At 36.1% G+C, this 24,723-nt stretch overlaps 1 non-coding gene across 1 annotated transcript; it reads right to left on the bottom strand.

Moving 5' to 3' along the window:
* Positions 1-23,608: 23,608 nt before the first annotated feature.
* Positions 23,609-23,715, bottom strand: LOC121208403 (small nucleolar RNA R71). The gene has a single exon (XR_005903423.1). It is a non-coding gene; the product is annotated as a small nucleolar RNA R71 (small nucleolar RNA).
* Positions 23,716-24,723: the final 1,008 nt, after the last annotated feature.

Consider the following 24,723-nt stretch of genomic DNA (forward strand, 5'->3'; position numbering starts at 1 on the left):
TGGCTCAGATTGCTTGGTTTAAATTCGGGATTAGAACTACCGTTTATGGATTTTGAAACCGCAACATATCACGATATCTCTAGCTGTTTTCTTTTACCTTCCGCGTATAAAGAATTGTTTTCAAGGAACAATTTGAATAGTGATTTTCCAACTTAAGTAAAGACAATGAACAGAATGATTTAAAACTTGTTAAGGTTTTCTAAAAGCACTCTCATGTGACGCCGCTAGATTCGGCCATCACGTCTAGGCCGAGTCTGGGGTGTTACAACTTCTATCGCACCTTGTGTACCACCAGCTGACAACAGCAGCAGTCCTTCGTAGCATCATTTAGCGACCCGCGACTAATTCTCTCAACGTTTGACAGTCCTTATTTGCCGCCCCTTTCTTTTTGCTTGAGTAAGTGCCATTTTCTTTCATTTTTCTTGATGGATCTTTCAATTAAATACCTAATTTTTCATATCTTGAATTGGTTTTTTTTAAAGATTTAATTGGTATTTTTCCAGTCCGAAATCTGAAATTTTGGACCTCCAAGAATGATTCCTTTTGTTTCCAAGAAGAGCCATTGCCGCCCCTTTCACCTAGCTTGTTTAAGTTCTTTTTTTTTTAATTTCTTGATGGATCTTGTTGGTTGAGTATCAAAATTTCCAGATTTTGAATGACGGTGATTTTTAAGGATTTAAAGATTATTTTTTCCAACCTTCCAAGTGATTTTAAATGTGATTTCAAATTAGCCTTAAATTGGCCACCGTTGGTGGTGGTGTGTACGCCTAAAGGCTAGGAAAGAGGGCTGTTATTTCTTTAATTTTTCCCATCCTTTTTTAGCAATATATTGAGTTCTTGGACCCTTCCTAATCAACCTTTGATCATGTGTAACTTAGGAAAAGTCAATCTTGATCAATCGGCGACTCAGATCTGACAATTCGGGAAGCATAAGTGTGGTTGATTATGGGCTAGTGTGTGGTTTCGATTTTGATGTGAGTGAAATTGTTAATTGATTAAATTAAGGATTTTAAATATGGAATAGCTACTAATATTCCAGTATTTAAATTTGTTAGGTGACGAATTAAACGCTGTAATGACCCAAAATTCACGAGCATCAGAAAAGTACATTATCGGGCCTCTTTCTTAGTGAAACGAGTTCGTAAATAATTATTAGGAATAATTATAAGTCTAGTAGTGTGTTTAATTGGGTCTTAATTAAGTGAATTTGGTTTAATTTAGAGTAATTAAAAAAAAAGACTAGATTGAATAAAGGGTAAAAGTTTAATTATAGATTGATAGAAAATAAAAAGGACCAAAAGGGCAATTAAGCCAAATTTGGAATTTGAGGCGGCATAAAGGAAATAAAATCTAAGATTTTTGTTTTAATTATATATATTATATTATGAAATAAGTAAATAAACCAAAACAAGCCAATTGTATGGTTATAATTAAATACATGTGTAAAATACAAGAAAATACACTTGTAATATATTTTTATATTTTCTTAAATAATAAGTAAAATATATTTATTGATTATTATTTAATTGATATTATATTAGTGAATAAATTAATAAGTTGACAAATGTAGGATAATGAGATGATACATGTGTAATAATATGTATAATACAATTGTAAGACAAGTATTATTTATCAAGTAGATATTTATTATTTATTATTAATAAGTAAAAGATATTTATTAGATAAATAATTAAAATTATAAGATTTTTAGTATGAAAAATAAATTAGATAATGACATTTGTAATAATATGAATATATACATTTGTATTATAATTATGTATTTACTTAAATATTACGTTAAAGATATTTATTAATTATAAGATTTTTATTTGTTAAATAAATAAAAGAAAGACAAATGGATGATAATGATAGTGTACAAATATACAAAAATACATGTATACAAATGTATTAATTATATTGTTATTAAATAGATATTTTATAATTATTAAATTAACTTAAATATAAAATAAAGTAAACAAAATAAAAAGGCACGAAAACATAAAATAAATAAAGAAACAAAATAAAAGAAACAGAAAAGAAACAGAGAGCAATTCGAATAGGGAGAAAGAAAGAAGGAAAGAAAAATAAAAGGAAAAAGTAAGGTTTAGGAGCTTTAAGCTTTAATAAGTAAGTCAATCAAGTCATTTTTCTTTTAATTTTGATGTTTTAGAAGTCTTAAAACAAGATTTTGATAGAATTAAGTTGATAGTTTGGAAGTTCATAAATATTTAAGTATAGTTTATGTTGAACAAAAAGATGAATTAGAGATTTAATTGAATGAATTCTAAGTTAGAATTAGTAAAAGGATTAAATTGTAAAGTAAGCTATAAGTTTTGTGTTAGAAGGACTAAATTGAAAGAAATTTTAAATTAGGGTTTTGTTATGAATATTAGATAATTAAGTTGAATATGGAAGGAATTTGAATAGAAACAGAGTATGAATTGAGTTAAGAAAATAAGTAAGTTTAGTTAGAATTAAATTGAAAATAGGATATAAATTGAATAGAATTTAATTATTTATTTTAAACTAGTGTTGTAATTAATAGTGTAAATTATTTTAATTTTTGGTAGCTAATAAAGAATTCGAGACGTCAACGTAAAAGGGGAAGGAAAAGATAGTCGAGGAGTAGCTCGAGAAAATTTACTGTTTGTATTACTATAACTGAAACTATTATTTATTAAATGTTATATTTAAATTTATATGTAAGGTAAGTACATTATAAGGTAAGTATTAATATTTGAAATGAAGTATGGATAAGTATGAGTATTGAATTACATGTGGATTGAGGTTGGAAGTATATTGAATTGATTGCATATTGAAATGGAATTGAAATTGATATGTAAATGAAATTGAAATAAAAAAAAAGTTAAAGAATACCCTATTTACTAGTCGGACCGTGTCAGATATAATTGGCATGTCATAGGATTTTGAGAAGAGATTTTGAGATGTGATTTGGAGATGCTGATGTTTATATCCTTCGGATTTATTCGAAGAGGCACTCTGTGTTATTCTGGTGTGTTTTGGATGGATTATATTATTCTGGTGTGTTTGGGAGGATTACATTATACTGGTGTGTTTTGGTTGGACATTTTTGGTGTGTTTGGATGGAATCCGTGTATCTGTCAAAGTTTGATTTATGTTAATAGGGTGACAAATGAAATGAGTAAATTGAATGAATTTGATTATTTGAATGATTGAAAATATGAGAAGGAGGTATAAGTTGATTTATGAATCATTGTGATATATGTGATATGATAATATGTAATTAAAGCTTATGAATTGATGGAAGAACAGATTGTAAAAATGTTATATTGCTGATTTATAATGTTTATGATAAATACAATTTAAATTATTTGAATTATATAATTTGAGTTATGGTAATACCACTGAGTATAAAATACTCAGCGTACGGTTGTTTCCGTGCGCAGGTCAATAGAAGTCCAGAGTCCCGGTTTAGCATCCAAAAGGTCCCGACTTTTACGTAAAATTTTTTGTGATGTTTTCTTCCTTAAATGAAAGTGGCATGATTTTGGTATGTTATATAATTATGTTGTAAATAAAAGTACTTGGTGTTTTGATGCTTTAAACTAGTGAAATGGTAGACAATTGTTTATGGTATTAGTATGAATTAAAATGGTTTGAATGATTTTATGAATTAATTAGAAATGGTGACTAAGTTATCAAGTCAATATGTTAAGTATAATTTAGGTATATTTGAATATGTAAATGCATTGGTTGAATTACTGGAATTGGTATTAGTTGCTGTTTGAAAATTTGTAGGGAAGGTTAGATATTTATAAAGGGATATATTGAGTTTTTTTTTAAAAACAATTACGGAAAAATTTTGGAGTACTTGAAGAAGTCCCGTTCCATTTTTACTATGCTATTTGGGCCTCAAGGGTCCATTAAAGGGACTTTATGATTTAATTTTAATATGTTTGTTATTTATTTATGAATTGTACATAAATTGATCGATATGTTCAGTAATGCCTCGTAACCCTGTTCCGACGACAGTTTGGGGTTAAAGGGTGTTACACCCCAAATCAACAGTGAAGCCGAAACACGTTCGCGCCTGTGATTTTTTCCATTCAGTATAAAAAATTTAATTAGTTTGGGGGCTGGTTAAGAGGTATATTGATTGAGTTTAATACTAATTTTTAATTTAAGTTAATTTTAAAGCTTATTAGAGAAACCGCAAGATTTACAAGTGTGCCGCGAAAGAGCGTAAAAGTGGGTCCTAACTCAAAAACTTGAATGTTAATAATGATTTTAATGATATAATTGATGATTTAGTTTGCTAATCAAGATTGGCTAAATAGCTAAGTAATTAAAATTGTAAGAGGCTGACCTAGGTACGTTTCAAGCCCTAACTGTTTGGCATGTTAGTAGAGTTGCTAAATTGATTGAATGATTAAATATTGATATTGTTGTGAATGGGTAGATAATATGATGTATGATTGGTTGTTTGTATAACACTATTTTTAATTAAAATAAGGCATATGAATGAGAGATTGGTATGAGTAATTTGCTATGCAATGTTTGAAAGACTGCTATACATGCACATAAAAAAGTTTGTAAGAACACATGAAATTGTGATTTGTTAAATGATACCACCTTGATGGTAAATTGAAAGTTAGACTAATGATCCTATAGATTGGAAGTATTTGATAATATGAGGGTGTGTTGATCATGCCAAAGAAAGGTGAAAGAATTGAGTCCATGACTATGTATGAGATTGTATGACATCCTACATGTGCATTGGAGTGGGATTGTTATTGTGGTTGACGGAGGAGTTCTGTGGAGATTTAGCAGCATATTAAGCCCGCATTTATTCGTAGTCAATGCACTGCACTGGAGATTTGAGGGGATTTGGCGATTTTATTGCACTTATTCATTATTTGGCGGTTTTATCACATTTAGTCATTTTTTGGCATAATTTCTACAATTATATTTATTCAGTGGTTTTACCACATCGAGCTTTACTCGCATTCATTGAAGTTTGGTAGATGGGTTCTAGGAACTTATGGTGTCTAGCAGATGGTTGGGGTAGGAACGTTTTTGCATTGCATCATGTTCACGACATACTCGAATGTTATTGATTTATGCCATGTATTGTATTGTGTTGTATTGAATGGTATTGAAATTAATGATTGTTACTTGAATGAATGATGGCCATGCTCAAACACCGTTTGACATTGATTTGATAATGGTTGTGTAGTGATATGAAATTCCAATGATGGTTCTGTGTTCTTTTGTTAATGCTAATATGTTTCACCATATTTGATAGTTATGTTTGTTTAAATAACTATTTGACTCAGACTGAGCTTTCATAAGCTCACTCCCTTTAGTGTTTAGCTTTTCAGGTAAACCTCGAAACTATGACCAGACCCAGCATAAAAAAAATCACCTTGGACCTTGGACTATTTTTAATAAGTATTATTAATAAGTCTTTATTGGTTTTGGTTTGTAATTTTTAATTATTTCTGGTATATTGCTTGGTAATTTTTCATTTGGGGATTTTTAATGATATCTGGCTTATGAAAAATTTAACATTGTACTATAATTTCTGCTGCATTGCAAATAAACTATTTTTTAAAAAACAAGGCAACTAGATTTCCAAAATGACTAAAATAATGGTATTTTTCACTACGTTAGCTAACATCAAGTTTTTACAAAGTAAAACGATGAACAAGCGGTTTTTCTAAAGCAACATTGTCAACAATAAAATGAATCTTAAGGGCAGAAAACCTAATAAATGAATTTTTTAAACTAACTCAAAGTAAAACTACAGTTTTTTTAAATAAGTTTACTTAAGGTCTTCAAAAGTTTCGTAAGTTAGCTTAGTCATTTCAATGGCTAATGTAGCCTTCTCAATCTAGCCATAATGTCTAAGCTGGGCTAAAGAGGTTACACATGATCTTTTATCAGAATTTTCATACCAAAATTCATGTTTACTATCCCAACGGACTTCATCAAATACCACCACGGTATCAAAACTCATATACCATAATTTCACAACACACCATTAAACCCTCATTTCTCCAACATTTTCAATCATGCATCATACTTCTAACTCAAGTACACATTCATGTAAGCTATACTTATTTCCTAACTAAATAATACTTTTTACATGCTTCACCCACATCAACATGATCATGCATCACAATATATGTTCCATGTACACATATACAGTTGCTTTACAGAATCACATGCACCTATACATGCAACACCTCATACAACTAATTCACATGGATCCTATAAAAAGATCACATATACACGTTCAGTAGTCACTCAAGAACTCATACATCATTACAAGAACATCAACCATATAAAAAACTTTCTGGAACAATTATAAGAGTCAAGACTAGAACTCACTTGATACTCACTTATATTATAGCTTGAAGTTCCAATCTCAAACATCCTTCTCAAACCAGCAGCAACAACTACTTAAAGAACATAGAACCAACATTAAAATCCTTTTGTAGAAAAATGACTAACATCTCAATTACAGACAAACCCCATGCAAGGTCTATTATTCACAACTCACTGTTCATATGCATATTAACAACCTTATTATTTCAAAAACGTAACATGCAAAGCAATCAAACTTGCCAAGATATGGAATATCCACTAATTTATTCAAAAACCTTAGCTTCCAAATAAATAAATGAGAGGAAAACATATAATTTTAATAAGAAAAAAACTAGATATTAGTATTAGAAGAAGAAAAACCCTCAAGACAAACCCTTGTCTCCATATATATGTATCCAGTTCCCTTTAGTGGAACTTGTCAAGTGCAGATTGTATCTAGAATTTGTCATAATAAATGACCTGCAAAATCTGGGAGAAATATAAATGAGAATCATGTAAAAATATTATTTGACCAATCAATCCAGTTAACTCCTAACCAGATCACGTTACAAAATCGAATTAGCACAGTGCTTAAGCAAACTAGGCGTACTAAACTTTTGGCGATAACTCTCAACAGGCTTACTCTTTGCTTGTCACACTCTCTTCTTAAATAGAAGAATAATCTAAGATAAAATCTTCAATTACTTATACGGTGGGTACTTTATGCCAACTCTTATTTTCCAAAAGACTGCAAATGGGCATACTACACTGTGCCAAACAGATAACTTCACATATACACATCTTTTAATCAGGTCCGCTAGATTTGGGGTGTGACATGGTGGGCATAGGCCTTTTCTATTAAATGGAGAACCCAAAGGACTCTCTGTTGGATTTGGTTCCCTAAGTGTAGTATTTTCCTCTAATTACACTTGTAATTTTTTCTATTACATTGATTAATAAAATTATCCATGAATTAAATTAATATGCTTTGTATTATTGTCCTCAAATGGTTTTTGCATGAAAAGTAAAATAGAAGCAAGTGTTGTTCATTGGTTGTCTAAATGTTTAACTAATATTAAACGGTATTACATGGTTGGATCATAGTACAGAAAGATAGCTTGTATTAGTAGACAAACCTATACAAGTCCTTAGTTTAATCTAAAATGAGAAAACCAATTGAAAGGCTAATATGTCGTCTATCAACAACAATCGGAAAGATGCCTTATCTTGGGCATTGGAACGGATGACTCCCAGAAGATAGATGTAACATCTCGAATTAGGGCCTAGTCGAAATAGTGTTTTAGGACCACAAATCCGACGTTAAAATAATTATTTTATGATCATTATATGGTCTAGGATATGAGAATAGGAATGTGTTAAATTTTCATGAAGAAATTCTATGTGCAAGGTGTCTAATTGGAAATTAGGGACCAATTTGAATAAATTGCAAAATTTGGGTTCTAGAAGCAATTTGTATGAAATTGCTCTGGAATATTAATTAGAGGTCCTTAAAGAGTAATTTACCCAATTTTTAAGTTTTTGGACAAAAATGGGCAAGCATGGAAAATTTTGGAAGTTCAGTAAGGAAGGGCATTTTGGTCATTTGGTAATAAACTAAATAAAAAGGAAAAAATCAAGCTAAAATCAGCTCATTTTCTTCTCCATGCTGCCTAAATTCTAAGGGTCTCCATAGCTAGGGTTTTCCAACATTTCAAGCTTGATAGTAAGTCAATCCTATCCCCGTTTTTAATGTTCTTCGTATTTTTAAGATCCTCGTAACATGCTCTCTCTATTTCTACCAATATTTCAAGCTAGAGTTCATGTTTAGAAAATTAACCATGCATGAGATGTTTGTGTTTTGATGATTTATGAAGGAATATGAGAGTTTAAAGGATGGTAAACAACTTTTACTAAGTGGTTTTTCATGGAAATAGTTTAAAGGACTAAATTGTAAATATTGTGAAAGGTTAGGGGCAAAATGGTCATTTTTCCTAGGGGTGAGTTTTAGGCCTAAATCAAATAATGTGATGTATTAATAATCAAAATTTATTAATATAGACCCCGAGGAACCAATTCCGGAGGTTGACCGTGGAAAACGAAAGGTTTCAGAATAACCAAGACATGAATCCGAAACGACTACCAGGTAAGTTCGTATAACCCAAAGTAAAATCTTAATATACTTATAATGCATGTTATTGAATGTATGAAAATTTAGATATTCATTGCATGATAATCCATGGAATGTGTTAGTGTAAATAAAAAGATGATAAATGTCCCGGTTGAAATAAAAAGGGAAATCCGATGGACAAATTATGGCTTATATGACATAAGATCCTGCATGTGTTACAGAAAAGGATTTAGCCTGGACAGGTAATTCGATAATCTCAAAATAGAAAGTATCTTGCCCGGACGGGTATTCCTTGAGTGATTGAGCCTCCTAAAGAATATGGGTGCATTAAGGATTTAGCCCGGATGAGTAATCCGATTGAGGGCTGAATTTAGCCTGGACTGGCAATTCAGATCTGAGCTTATGGGAGCAATTGTCGTTAAAAGGGATTTAGCCTGGATTGGTAATCCCAACATTGCTCTATGAGTTATTATTACGGGGGATTTAGCCTGGACTGGTAATCCCGCCGTAAGATGTAAGGTTCGCGGGAGTGCGTACTTGAGATGATCACTTGTATGACTTGACGATAATTGAGCTATCCATCGAGATTTTCAAGAAATTCAACGGGATTAAGATGAGAAATAGAGATGGAAATATTAAATTGAGGAGCTCATCTATGATTAATGATATGATGCATTGTTATGAGACTAACTTGATGATTGAGTGCATGAGATAGGGAAATTATTTCATGCTTGTTGAAATCATTGCCTAATATGGTTGTATGCTAATTAACCGATAATTTTACTTTCTAGTGATCCAGACTTACTAAGCATATAAATGCTTACCCCCTTCTCTTTTCCCTGTCTTACAAAGCTCGTGGACTCGTGAAGATTGGACGACGGTTGGAGAATCAACACACTATCAACTTGTTCTGGTTTGGTATATAGATAGTTTTATTTTGTTTAATGGCATGTATAGGGTTTTTGGTTATTTTATTATATTTGTCATTTGGCTAGCCAATGTAAGGGCTTAAATGGTATACTTATTCTTTTGTATATGGCCATGAGATATGGCTCATATTGATGTAGGTTGTAAACCTACTAATGATGCATGTTTCTGTTTAAATGTTTCATGAGATATGATAATGTGGTTTATCATGGATGGATGCATGAAATGGGACCTAATAACTTGAGAGTGGATGTAGCATATATTTGTATATGGTTCTAATATGGCCTAAGTGTAAAGTGTAAAACGTGCTATGTTAATCCCTAATACGAAAAGGATAATTTAGCATGTACTAAACCGATGAGATGAGGTTAACACGCAATGAGTTGTGCTAAGGCTATTTAAGAGTATAATTAGGCCATGTTAAATACCATTATATTCTATAGTGTGTATGGTTGTCAGAGGGTGACCACAGGCTTGGAAAATAGCCCTAAAAAGGTATGTGTCTAGGCCGTGTGTGATACACAGTCAGCCCTCATGGGCGTGTTGCCTGGCCGTGTGTCCCCTACACCTAAAATATTAGGTCAGTTTGCATGGATGTAAACACACGGGTAGAGACACGGCCGTGTGTCTCAACCGTGTGGGGGGCACGGCCTAGCACACGAGCGTGTACCTTGGTCGTGTGCCTAAAAATAAATAATGACATCATAAATAGAATGTCCAAGTTTTAGGACACGGGCTATGACACTGGCGTTCTAGGCCGTGTGAGGGACACGAGCTAGAGACACGGGAGTGTGCTTGGACATGTGAAAACCCCTGTAGGTTCGAAATGGAAAATAAATCCAATAACTCAACATAGGTGAGGGGCACGGGCATGTCCCCAAGCACATGGGCGTGTGAGGCATAACCCTAGAAATTTTATTAGAATTTTCTATAGTCCTCGGTTTAGTCTCGAACCGCTAATAATGTATGATTTGGACCCCGTAGGTCCATAATAGGGACAATATGATTTTGTTTAATTGATTTTAAATTGGAAACGAAATTTTAAAACCTATTTTTCCGGAATAATCTTGTTTGCGAGCGGTAACGCCTTATACCTAATCCCGGTCTTGAAAATGGGTAAGGTGTGTTACATTTAGTGGTAATAGAGCTATGGTTTAGTCGATTCTTAGACTAACGTAGCATGTCTCGGGTCTAGCTATACATGCCATTATACAAGTTATGATAGTGTGGCATCTCCTAACCTTTTTAATTGTATTTGAATATAGTTAATGTCTTCCAATTAAGCCCAAGATGAGTCCGAGGGAGCTGAGAGCCATGCTCCAGCTTTTGTATAGCGAGATGCTTCTTCTAGAAGTAGAAGGCCTATGTTTGAAGGCCGGGAAGAGGCAAGAGGAGCCTTTTTTGATATGATGGATGAGTGGTTCAGGGAATACCTGAGAAATGCCTTGAAATACCACGTCTACATCCACCTGCTAATCGACCTGATAAAGTACCAAGGGTTGTTGAGCCAACGAGAATTGGTAAGGCCCTAGTAGATAAACTTAGGAAATATGAGGCTGAAGAGTTTAGGGCTAAGGTCGAGGATGATGCTGAACGAGCTAAGTTTTGGCTCGAGAATACTGTGCGAGTTTTGGATGAATTGCCATGTACACCCGAGGAATGCTTGAAGTGTGCTGTATCTCTTCTGAAAGATATTGCATACCACTGGTGGAAGACGGTATCCTCAGTGGTACCAAAGGAAGACATTACATGGGAGTTCTTCCAAGCTGAGTTTAAAAGAAATAAATTAGTTAAAGGTTTTTAGACTCGAAGCGAAAGGAGTTCCTGGAACTCAAACAAGGAAATAAGACCGTATCAGAATATGAAAGAGAATTCGTAAGGCTGAGTCAGTATGCAATAGAATAGGTCCAATCTGAGGCAGAAATGTGTAAGCGCTTCGAGGAAGGCCTAAATGAGGAAATTAAGTTGCTAATTGGGATCCTGGAACTACAAGAATTTACCATATTAGCTGATCAGGCCAAGAAGGCTGAAGAACTAAATAATGAAAGAAAGCAAGCCAAGAGAGAAGCTCGAGTTTCGAGTAAAAGGTCTAGCAGCAGAGCACACTCCTTCCCCACAAAGAAATCGAGAAGTCATTAAGAAAGCTCCACTTATTGGTAGGATATTCGGGTAGAGAATGACATAAACCGAAGTCTTCTTCCCCTATGGTAACTAGTGTGGGAAGTAGATGAACAAAAGCCAAAGGGTAAAAGCTGTAACAAATTTCACTTCAGAGAGTGCCGAATGAAGAGTAGAGCATGTTTTAGATGTGGGTCTCTTGACCACTTTCTTAGAGACTGTCTGGAGTGAGCTAATAAAGATGTTGAATTAGCCCTGCAGCCGAATGCTCCTATTTCTTGAGGTAGACCCTTGAGTCATCCCCAAAGTGCAAGTGGCAGTCGAACTGTTGCAAAAGATGCTACTACAAAATCAGAGGCTCGAGCCCTGGCAAGAACTTATGCAATTCGCGCTCGAGAGGAAGCCTCTGCTCTCGATGTCATCAAGGGTACATTTTCTATCTATAATACTCATGTCATTGCCTTAATTGATCCAGGGTCAACCCATTCGTACATTTGCATGAACTTGGTGTCTAACATGGATATGTCTGTAGAACCTATGGAATTTGTGATTAAGTTGTCAAACCTCTAGGCAAGTTAGTCCTAGTTGAAAAAGTTTGTAAGAATTGTACTTTGACGATTCAAGGCCATAATTTTCAGTCTAACCTTATGTTATTGTCATTTGATGAGTTTGATGTAATACTTGGCATGGATTGGTTGGTTGTGCATGATGTGATTGTAAATTGTGGTAGCAAGTATATTGAATTTAAATGTTCAGATGGTGAGATTGTCTAGATTGATTCAAATGAGTTGGATACTCTACCGGTTCTGATTACCTCAATGATGGCTTAAAGACATATGAGAAAAGGATATGAAGCCTACCTTTCTTTCGTGTGGAATACTAGAGAATCTGAGTTGAAGTTGGAATCGGTACCGATAGTATAGAGTATTCGAATGTGTTTCTGAAATAGCTACCCGGATTACCTCATGTTAGAGAAGTAGAGTTTCGTATTAAGCTGGTGCCTAGGACAGCTCCTATCTCTTTTGCTCTGTATAGGATGGCACCAACCGAACTGAAAGATTTAAAAGCACAGTTGCAAGAACTGACGGATAAAGGTTCTGCAGGACCGAGCTTTTTGCCTTGGGGTGCTCCAGTATTATTTGTAAAGAAGAAAGATGGTTCGATGAGGCTATGTATAGACTACTGGCAACTTAACAAGGTAACTATCATAAACAAGTATCCGTTGCGGAGGATTGATGATCTGTTTGATCAATTAAAAGGAGCCACTGTATTTTCAAAATTAGATCTGAAATCTGGTTACTACCAATTGCGAGCTAAAGAGTCGGACGTGCCTAAGATCTCTTTCAAGATGAGGTATGGTCATTTCGAGTTCTTGGTCATGCCTTTTGGTCTAACGAACGCCTCAGCTGCATTTATGGACTTAATGAATCATGTTTTTCGACCATACTTGGACAAGTTTTTTGTGGTATTCATTGACGATATTTTGATCTATTCTCATAATGAGTCCGAGCATGCTGAACATCTGAGGACTATTTTATGGACCTTGCGAGACAAGAAATTGTATGCTAAGTTCAGCAAAAGCGATTTCTGGCTTCAAGAGATAGGATTTTTGGGTCACATTGTTTCGGGTGATGGCATCTGAGTTGATCCGAATAAGATATCTACTATTGTCGAGTGGAAGCCGCCGAAGAACGTAATCGAGGTTAAAAGCTTTTTGGGCTTGGCTGGCTACTACCGATGCTTTGTAAAAGGATTTTCAATGATTGCAACTCTTTTGACGAGGTTGCTACAAAAAGACGTTAAGTTTGAATGGTCAGAGAAGTGTTAGCAAAGTTTCGAGAGATTGAAGTCATTGCTGACCGAAGCTCCAGTACTAGTACAATCTTAGCCGGGAAAAGAATTTTTGGTTTATAGTGATGCGTCCTTGAATGGACTGGGCTGCATATTGATGCAAGAAGGTAAAGTGATAGCTTATGCTTTGAGGCAATTGACACCACACAAGAAAAATTATCCAACACATGACTTGGAGCTAGCAGCCATTGTATTTGCCCTGAAGATTTGGAGACACCATTTGTATAGCGAGACATGCCGTGTATTCACTGATCACAAGAGTTTGAAGTACTTGATAACTCAAAAGGAATTGAATCTGAGATAGCGAAGATGGCTAGAGTTGATTAAAGATTACAAGATGATCAATGATTACCACCTAGGAAAGGCGAATGTGGTTGCCGATGCACTGAGCAGAAAATCCTTGTTTGCTTTGAGAGCTCTGAGCACGCAATTGAATTTGTTGGATGATAGTTTGGTTTTGGCAGAATTAAGAGCCAGATCGACATTTTTACAAGAAATTTGCGATGCGCAGATCAATGATAGTGACTTGTAAGCCAAGAGAGCTTAATGCGAGTCAGGCACTGAATATTTTCGTATTGGTTCTGACGGTTTCTTGATGTTCAGAGATAGGATCTGTGTACTGAGAGACGACGAGCTTATTCGGAAAATTTTGCAAGAGGCACATGATAGCCATTTTTCTATTCATCCGGGAAGTACGAAGATGTACAACGATTTGAAGAAAATGTACTGGTGGAATGGCATGGAAAGAGACATTTCTGAATTTGTATCGAAATGCTTGATATGTCAGCAAGTCAAAGCTGAACACCAAGTACCTTAAAGTTTGTTACAGCCTGTGATGGTCCCTGAGTGGAAGTGGGATAGAATTACTATGGATTTTGTGACGGGATTACCGTTGACCCTAAAAAAGAAAGATGCTGTTTGGGTTGTGGTTGATAGGCTAACAAATTCGGCTCACTTTATTCTAGTACGAACTGACTACTCACTTGACAAGTTGGCCGACTTGTATGTATCTGAGATTGTGAGATTACACGGTGATAAACCGTAATTTATACATATTTTTATCCCATTCTTAGCACATTTATGGATGATTTCTCCTTAGATTTGGTGAATTCGATGCTCCTAATTCTTTAATTTCATGTTTTATACTTAGGTGAGCCTAGGAGAGTAAAAAAAGTGAGAAACGGGCCAAAAATAGAGAAAATAGACCCACACGGGAAATCAACACGGCCTGGACTTCCCAACACGGCCTGGACTTCCTCACACGGGCGTGTCACACGGCCATGTCCATTTGGGAGGATCGAAGCACGACTTACATGGGTAGACTACACGCTCGTACCTATTTAACAGCCTTGACCACAGGGTGGAGCAATTGCATACGAGAATGTTACACGGACGTGTCCCTATCGAGCCCAAGTATAATCCTATTCGGAAAAGACCACTTTTGAGGGCTCTTAGGCATTCAAAAGCCTATTTAAACACCCGAGGAGACACTTAGAAGAGACACACGGAGTAGGAGGCAAGGAACTACTCAAGGGAAGCCGATTGATGCATCTCAGAAGCCGGATTCATCGTCAAGACTAAAGATCTCCCTTCAATTTCCATTCAAGGGTTTTGGGTTTTCTTTATGTTTTGTTATCTTTATTTTTTCGAGATGTTTTCTTTCATAAGTATGAATTAAACCCCCTAAATACCTAAGGGGAATGAAACCTAAGACAGATCTTGTTATTATTTTCTGAATTGTATGATAAATATTTGACTTGTTCTTAATTATGTGTTCTTAATTCTTGTTTTAATATTCCAGGATATTGATTCAAGTTAATGCTCTTATTCAGAGGAGTCGTAATTAAGCGGAGTTGATTGCACGCCTAGAGATAGGGTGATAAGATTTTGCCGGATTAGGGTGAAACCTAATAAGGGGATCCATAGATCGATTTAATGCAACACTAAGGTATTAATTAGAAAGAGATTTCAATTAATCAACCTAGGGTTAGACGTTATTAGTCTCGAGAGAGATAATAGTATAACTTAGGGATTTCTACGGATAAAGTCAAATGAATAAATCGTCTGATTCAGAGTCAAATAACAAGTGAAGTCTAGGTGGATTTTTCCTTGGGTATTGTCTTAATAACTCGAAATTTCCCAAAAGTTTTTCCTCAATTTCTCTTTGTGCATCCTTAGTTTAGTTAATTAATTTAGATAAACAAACCTCTTAATTTTTAGGCTAGATAATAAAAAGGAAGTAATTACTAGTAATCTTGGCTCTTTTGGGTTCGACAATCCCGTCTTGCTAAAGCTATACTACTGTTTGATAGGTACGCTTTCCTTCATCGTGATAATAGTTAGTTCCAAGAACGATTAATTATAAATCTTTAAAATGTGTCGCAAATATCACGTATCAAGTTTTTGGCGCTGTTGCCGGGGAACTAAGATATTAGAACACTCGATTTTTATTACTTTAGCAATGTTACTTTATTTGCAATTTAAATTTTTATTTTATTTTCTAATTTTTTTTTCTTTTATTCGCTCCTGGAAGGTTTCTATAGTGTATGACTAGAAGAAACCAATCAGGACCATTATTGTTTGATAGTGAGATTGATCGCATAGTTCGCAGAAACCGAAGAGAAATAAGGCGAAGCTTAAGATACAGAGAGGAAGAGCCAGAGGACGATATTTCAACCACAACTGAGGAGATGGTTGAAAACCAAGAAAATCCACTACCTCCTGCGATTACTGCTAACCAGAATCCTGCTCTGTGCACTATGTATGATTATGCTAAACCTTCTTTAACAGGAAATGAGTCGAGCATTGTAACATCCCGAAATAGGGCCTAGTCGGAATAGTGGTTTTGGGACCACAAATCTGACATCAAAATATTTATTTTATGGTTATTATGAGGCCTAGAATATGAATATATGCATGTGTTAAAATTTCACGAAGAAATTCTAAGTATAAGATGTCCAATTTGAAATTAAGGACTAAATTGAATAAATTGCAAAACTTGGATTCAAGAAGCAATTTGTATGAAATTGCTATAGATTTTGAATTAGAAGGTCTTGGAGATCAATTTGCCCAAGTTCTAAATTTTTTGACAAAAATGGGCTTGCATGGATGAAATTTTAAAGAAAAGGCATGAGGGCATTTTGGTCATTAGGCATTTTAATGAAATAAAAAGGGAAAAATAAAGCAAAAATATGCTCATCTTCTTCCCATAGCTGCCGAAATTTGGAGGACACCATATCTAGGGTTTCTTCAATTTTCAAGCTCAATAGTAAGTGCTCCCAAGCCCCGTTTTTCATGTTCTTTGTATTTTTGAAATCCCGGTAGTTTACTCTTTCCATTTCTACCCATATTTCATGCTAGGGTTCATGTTCAAAAATTTACCCATGCATGAGTTATTGGTATTTTGATGGATTATGGAAGAATATGAAAGATGAATGTGTATTTAACATCTTTTCCTAGTTGATTTTCATGAGAAAGCCTTATAGGGACCATTTTGCAAAAGATGTAAATGTGTGGTAGAAATGAGAAAAATAATGGATAATGTGGGCTACCATAAGAGAGGAAAATGTTTGGTTAGGCTTGGGTAAGATAGAAATTGCATGTGTTTCATTATATGAGCCTAGGGACTAAATCGTAAAGATGTGAAAGGTTAGGGACAAAACGGTCATTTAGACCGGGGGTAGATATTAAACTTGGAATGTACAATGTGGGGTATTAATGAGTTAATTTTGCTATTATAGACCCCGAGGAGCAAATTCCGGAGGTCAACCGTGGTAAACGCAAGGTTTCGAAATAACCAAACACAATCCCGAAAAGAATACCAGGTAAGTTCGGATAACTTAAAGTAAACTCCTAATATACATAATTGTATGATTTATGAATACATAATATTTTCACTTATCGATGGTATGAAAATGCATGAGATGGTCCTTTGGTAATGACTTGTTGATAACTGTCTTGGTTGAGGTTAAAAAAGGGAATTCGATGGATAAACCATGTTTTACATGTGAATTGAGATCCTGCATGTGTTGCAGTAAGGATTTAGCCTGGACGGGTAAACCGTAATCTCAAATATGGAAAGGAATCTAGCCCGGACGGGTGTTCTTTAAATGATCGAGCCTCTCGAAGAATATAGGTGCACCGGATTTAGCCCGGATGGGTAATCTGAATTGGGTCTGAATTTAGCCTGGACTGGTAATTCAGATTCGAGCTTACTAAGGGTGTTTGTCATTATAAGGGATTTAGCCTGGACTGGTAATCCCGACATCACCTTAAGAGTTCATATAATAGGGGATTTAGCCTGGATTGATAATCCCGCCATATGATGTGAGGTTCGCAGGAGTGCATATATGTGAAATGATCATTCGTAAGAATTGACAGATAATGGGTATTCCATCGAGATTTCCTAGAAACTCAACGAGATTAACATGAGATATATATATGTGAATGAAATTTTGAATGATGAGCTCATCTAGTTAAATTACATGATTATGTGACTAACTTATTGATTGAGTGCATGTGATAGGAAATCATTTCATAAAAGATGATTTCATGGATTAAGTATGGATGTATGCTAATTACTTGGTAAGTTTACTTTCCGGTTATTCGAGCTTACTAAGCATGAAAATGCTTACCCCTCTCTTTTTCCTTGTCTCACAGAGCTCAAAGACTTGTAAGGATTGGAAGACAATTGGGGAGTGAACACACTATCAACTAAACAAGCTTTGGTATAAAGACTCAGTTTATTTTGTTCAATGGCATGTATAGTATTTTTGAGTATTTTGTTATATGTGTCATTTGATTTGCCTATTAAAGACATGTAAAAATATGTTTATCTCTTTGTATATGGCCATGAAAATTGGCTTAACTTAAGTAGGCTATGACCTACGATTTTATGCGTGGTTTTAAATACGAAGGATGGGTTGCTATCAATTGGCAATGGATCACATGAATGAGCCAATTTCAGATGGATTAAAGTAATATGGGAACCCATGACACTAAATAGGAAATAACCATTTATGTATTAAACCAATGATATGAGGTTTCCATACAACTATTTTCATTAAGATTATTTACAAGTATATAATCATGCTTATTCTCAAACTTGGTAACCATTAGGCACAAGTAGTATAAAGAGGTGACTAAAGGCTTGGAAAATAGCCTAATAAAGTCCACATGGTTGGACACACGGGCATGTGTCTAGGCTGTGTGTGACACAAGGTTCCCTTCCATGGGCGTGTGCCATGGCCGTGTGTCCCCTGCACTTAAAATTTTAGCTCAAAGTTGTGCACGGGTAGGCCACACGGGCGTGCGCCATGGCCATGTTAAAATGACAGTTTCATCCACGGGTAGTAGCACGGGCGTGTTCCATGGCCGTGTTGATAAGTCAATGTTGCCCACGGTTGAAAGGCATGGGCGTGCCTTAGGATACACGGGCGTGTGCCCTTTTTAGTTAAGGAAAATTTTCTGAGGAGCCCAAGGCTAATGGAACGTGCCCGTATTTGTCCCGCATTGCCTTCCAATATGTTATAGGTCTCGAAGGCCTATACAAGGGACGAGATGTTCATTATTGAAAAGATTTAAATTCAAATGAAATTTTGTGACCTGAGTTAGTATACTGAAAGTGTAAAGTTTCGGTAATGCCTCGATCCCTGTCCCGGTGTTGGATACGGGTTAGGGGTGTTACATTTATTGGTATCAGAGCTACGGTTTAGTCGGTTCTAGAACTATCGTAGAGGATGTTAAGGTTCGCTATACATGCCATTATTTGAATGTTGATAGTGTGACGTCTCCTAATTGTTTAAATTGTTTTGAATATAGTAAATGTCTTCTAATCAAGCACAAGATGAGTCCGAGGGAGCCGAAAGCCATGCTCCAGCTTCCGTACAACGAGCTGTATCTAGTAGTAGTAGTAGAAGGCTGATGTCAGAAGGCCGAGAAGAAGCCCGAGCTGCCTTCTTTGATATGATGGATGAATGGTTTGGGGATTATCTAAGAAATCGCCCCAATATACCAAGACCACCCCCACCCCCTAACCAATCTGAAGAGGATGTGCCACGAGGTATGGCACCGATAAGAATTGGTAAAGCCCTGGTAGATAAGCTTAGAAAGTATGGAGCTGAGGAATTTAGAGCGAAAGTTGATGATGACACTGAAAGAGCTGAGTTCTGGCTTGAGAACACTACGCAGGTGTTAGATGATTTGTCATGCACACCCGAGGAATGTTTGAAGTGTGCTGTGTCCCTTTTGAAGGACACTGCATACAATTGGTGGAAGACCATATCCTTAGTAGTGCCAAAAGAAAATATTACTTGGGATTTCTTCCAAGCAGAGTTTAGGAAGAAATACATTACCCAATGGTTTTTGCACTTGAAGCGAAAGAAGTTCCTGGAACTCAAACAAGGTAACAAGATTGTAGTAGAATACGAGAGAGAGTTCGTACGACTAAGTCAGTACGCAACTGAATGCGTCCAAACGGAATCGAAAATGTGTAAATGTTTCGAGGGAGGTCTGAATGAGGACATCAAGTTGTTGATTGGGATTTTGGAAATACGGGAGTTTGCCGCATTGGCCGGTCGAGCCAAGAAGGCCGAGGAACTTAATAATGAAAGAAAACAAGCTAAGAGAGAGGCTCGAGTTGCGAACAAGAGGTTTAGTAGTAAAACACTCTCGTTCTCCACGAAGAAAGCCAGGAGCCTGCATGAACGCTCCACTTCGTCAGTGGGATATTCAGGTAGATCAAGAAGCTCTAAGCGATGAGGTCAAAAGTCTTCCTCCCCGATGGTGACTAGTGTGGGGAGTGTAGATGATCAAAAATCGAAGTGTAAGAGCTGCAAAAAATTTCACTTCGGAGAGTGCTGAATGAAAAGCGACGCATGTTTCAGATGTGGTTCTCTTGATCATTTTCTCAAAGACTACCCAGAACGAGCTGAAAAAGATGAGGAATTAGCTCCGAAGTCAAGTGCTCCCATTTCACGAGGTAGGCCTTCGAGATACCCTGGGAATGCTAGTGGCAGTCGAGTTGTGACGAAAGACACTACATAATCAGAGGTTCAAGCCTCGGCAAGAGCGTACTCGATACGTGCTTGAGAGGAAGCCTCTGCTCATGATGTTATTACGGGTACTTTCTTTCTTTTTAATATAAGTGTTGTTGCTTTAATTGACCTGGGGTCAACGCATCCATATATCTGCATGAGATTGGCGTCTAATGTGAACATACCTGTGGAACCTACAGAATTCATCATTAGAGTGTCGAACCCACTAGGCAAATCAGTCCTAGTTGATAAAGTCTGTAAGAATTGTCCTTTGACGATTCAAGGTCATTGTTTTTCGGCTAAACTTATGTTGTTACCATTTGATGAAGTTGATGTAATACTTGGTATGAATTGGTTAGCCCTTCATGATGTAATTGTGAATTGTGGTAGTAAGTATATTAAGTTGAAATGCCAGGATGGTAAGACTCTACGGGTCGAATCAAGAGAATTGGGTTCGCTGCCAATTGTAATCTGGACAATGGTTGCCAAGAGATATATGAGGAAAGGATATGAAGCCTACCTTGCACTTGTACTGAATACTAAGGAAACAGAGCTGAAGATTGAGTCCGTGTCGATAGTATGTGAGTACCCAAATGTGTTTTCGAATGAGTTACCCGGATTACCTCTTGAAAGGGAGATAGAGTTTGGTATTGAATTGGTGCCAGGGACGACTCCCATTTCCATTGCCCCGTACAGAATGGCACCTACTGATCTGAAGGAGTTAAAATCACAGTTGCAAGAGTTGATAGCTAAAGGATTTGCTAGGCCAAGTTTTTCACCTTAGGGTGCCCCCGTGTTGTTCGTGAAAAAGAAATATGGGTCGATGAGGTTATGTATCAATTATCGGTAACTGAACAAGGTGACTATCAAGAATAAGTATCCTTTGCCAAGGATCGATGATTTGTTTGACCAATTGAAAGGAGCCACCGTATTCTCCAAGATAGACTTGAAGTCTAGCTATTATCAACTGTGAGTTAAAGACTCGGATGTACCCAAGACAACTTTCAGAATGAGGTATGGCCATTATGAATTTCTTGTCATGCCATTTGGGCTGACGAATGCACCAACTGTGTTTATAGATCTAATGAACAGGATCTTTCCGCCATATTTGGATAAGTTTATCGTTGTGTTTATTGACGACATTTTGATCTACTCTAGAGATGAGACAGAGCATGCGAAGCATCTGAAACTTGTGTTGCAGACCTTATGGGAAAAGCAACTGCATGTTAAGTTTAGTAAGAGTGAATTTTGGCTCCAGGAAGTTGGATTTTTGGGTCATATAGTTTTGGGTAAAGGCATCCGAGTTGATCCAAGTAAGATTTCTGCAATTGTTGAATGGAAATCGCCTAAGAATATAACCGAGGTTAGAAGCTTTTTGGGCTTAGCCGGTTACTATCGAAGATTTGTAAAAGGATTTTCCATGATAGCGACTCTGATGACAAAGCTGTTATAGAAAGATGTTAAGTTTAAATGGACAGAGAAATGTCAGCAAAGTTTTGAGAAGTTAAAGACATTGTTGACCAAAGCTCCTATTTTAGTGCTACCTGAATCGGGAAAAGAATCTGTGGTCTATAGTGATGCATCCTTAAATGGATTGGGTTTTGTGCTTATGCAAGATGGCAAGGTGATAGCTTATGCTTCACGGTAATTAAATCCCCACGAGAAGAATTATCCAACCCACGACCTAGAACTAGCCGCTATTGTTTTTGCCTTAAAAATTTGGAGGCATTATTTGTATGGCGAAACTTCCCGTATTTTCACGGACCACAAGAGTTTGAAATATTTGATGACTCAGAAAGAATTAAATTTAAGATAGCGGAGATAGTTAGAACTAATTAAAGATTATGATCTAATTATCAACTATCACCCGGGAAAGGCAAATGTGAATGAAATTTTGAATGATGAGCTCATCTAGTTAAATTACATGATTATGTGACTAACTTATTGATTGAGTGAATGTGATAGGAAATCAATTCATAATGGATGATTTCATGGATTAAGTATGGATGTATGCTAATTACTTGGTAAGTTTACTTTTTGGTTATTCAAGCTTACTAAGCATGAAAATGCTTACCCTTCTCTTTTTCCCTGTCTCACAGAGCTCAAGGACTCATAAGGATTGGAAGACAATCGGGGAGTGAACACACTATCAACTAAACAAGCTTTGGTATAAAGACTCAATTTATTTTGTTCAATGGCATGTATAGTATTTTTTAGTATTTTGTTATATATGTCATTTGATTTGCCTAGTAAAGGCATGTAAAAATATGTTTATCTCTTTGTATATGGCCATGAAAATTGGCTTAATTTAAGTAGGCTATGACCTACGATTTTATGCATGGTTTTAATTACAAAGGATGGGTTGCTATCAATTGGCAATGAATCACATGAATGAGCCAATTTCAGATGGATTAAAGTAATATGGGAACCCATGACACTAAATAGGGAATAACCATTTATGTATGAAACCAATGATATGAGGTTTCCATACAACTATTTTCATTAAGATTATTTACAAGTATATAATCATGCTTATTCTCAAACTTGGTAACCATTAGGCACAAGTAGTATAAAGGGGTGACTAAAGGCTTGGAAAATAGCCTAATAAAGTCCACATGGTTGGACACACAAGCGTGTGTCTAGGCCGTAAGGAAAATTTTCTGAGGAGCCCAAAGCTAATCGAACGTGCCCGTATTTTTCCCGCATTGCCTTCCGATATGTTATAGGTCTCGAAGGCCTATACAAGGGACGAGATGTTCATGATTGAAAAGACTTAAATTCAAATGAAATTTTGTGACCCGAGTTAGTATACTAAAAGTGTAAAGTTCCGGTAATGCCTCTAGCCCTATCCCAGTGTTGGATACGGGTTAGGGGTGTTACAAGCATAGTTAGGCCTGCTATTGCTGCAAATAATTTTGAACTGAAACCTAACACAATTCAAATGATACAACAATTTGTTCAGTTTGATGGTTTGCAGGATAAGGATCCCAACGCTCACTTGGCGAACTTTTTGAAACTTTGTGATACATTTAAAATAAATGGCGTTTCTGATGATGCCATCCACCTTCGGTTATTCCTTTTTTCATTGAGGAACAAAGCTAAACAGTGGTTGAACTCGTTACCATGAGGGTCAATCACTACTTGGGAACAAATGACCGAAAAGTTTTTATTAAAATATTTTTCGCCAGCTAAAACGGCTAAATTACGTAATGATATCTCTTCTTTTGTGCAGATGGATTTAGAAACACTCTATGATGCATGGGGGAGATTCAAAGACCTTTTGCGAAGATGCCCTCACGATGGGTTACCACTCTGGCTACAGGTTCAAACGTTTCACAATGGCCTGAATCCTTCGACTAGACAGATGATTGACGCAGCTGCTGGAGGAACTATCAATAATAAGACACATGAGGATGCTTATGAATTCATAGAAGAGATGCCACTGAATAATTATTAGTGGCAAGTCATGAGGACAAAGCCGATGAAAGCAGCCAGCATTTTTAACGTTGATTCGGTCACCATGCTCTCTAATCAGGTAAAACTTTTGAATAGAAAAATTGACGATTTTCTTAGTTCTTCACATGTTCACCCAGTAATGCAATGCGAAGCAAATGGGGGTGGATCAAGCAATTCAGAATATCCACCCTATGGCCACAACATGGAGTACGAGCAGTTAAATTACATGGGTAATAATCCCCAATCTCAAAATAAACCTTATAGTAATACTTACAATGCAGGATGGAGGAACCACTCAAATTTCTCATGGGGAGGCCAAGGGAATCAGAGACCACCACCACCTTCAGGCTTCCAACAACCACCTTACCAGCAAGAGAAAAAGCCAAACCTTGAGGAGATGCTAACAAAATTTATCTCGGTGTCAGAAACTCATTTCCAGAATACCGAGACAACACTTAAAAATCAACAAGCGTCCATCTAAGGGCTCAAAACTCAGATAGGTCAGGTCGCTAAATTGATATCTGAACGACCACAAGGTAGCCTGCCGAGTAACACTGAATCTAACCCAAGGGAGAAACTCAATGCAATTACCATTCAAGATGAGGAAGGGTTAGTTGCACCTGAACTAGAACCGAGGCAAGAAACTGTGGTAAGTAAAGGTAAAGGTGAGGTGGACCACAATGACCATAAACTGGTAAGTAAAGAGTACAAACCTCGTGTACCATACCCCAACGCGATAAGGAATGACCACACAGAAGAACAATTTGGTAAATTTCTTAAATTATTAAAGAAGTTACATATTAAATTGTCATTTATTAAAGCTTTTTCGCAGATGCCAAACCCAGTCAAATTCTTAAA

This window comes from Gossypium hirsutum, chromosome A01 (assembly GCF_007990345.1).
Source record: "Gossypium hirsutum isolate 1008001.06 chromosome A01, Gossypium_hirsutum_v2.1, whole genome shotgun sequence".
In the NCBI taxonomy this organism is placed as follows: domain Eukaryota; kingdom Viridiplantae; phylum Streptophyta; class Magnoliopsida; order Malvales; family Malvaceae; genus Gossypium; species Gossypium hirsutum.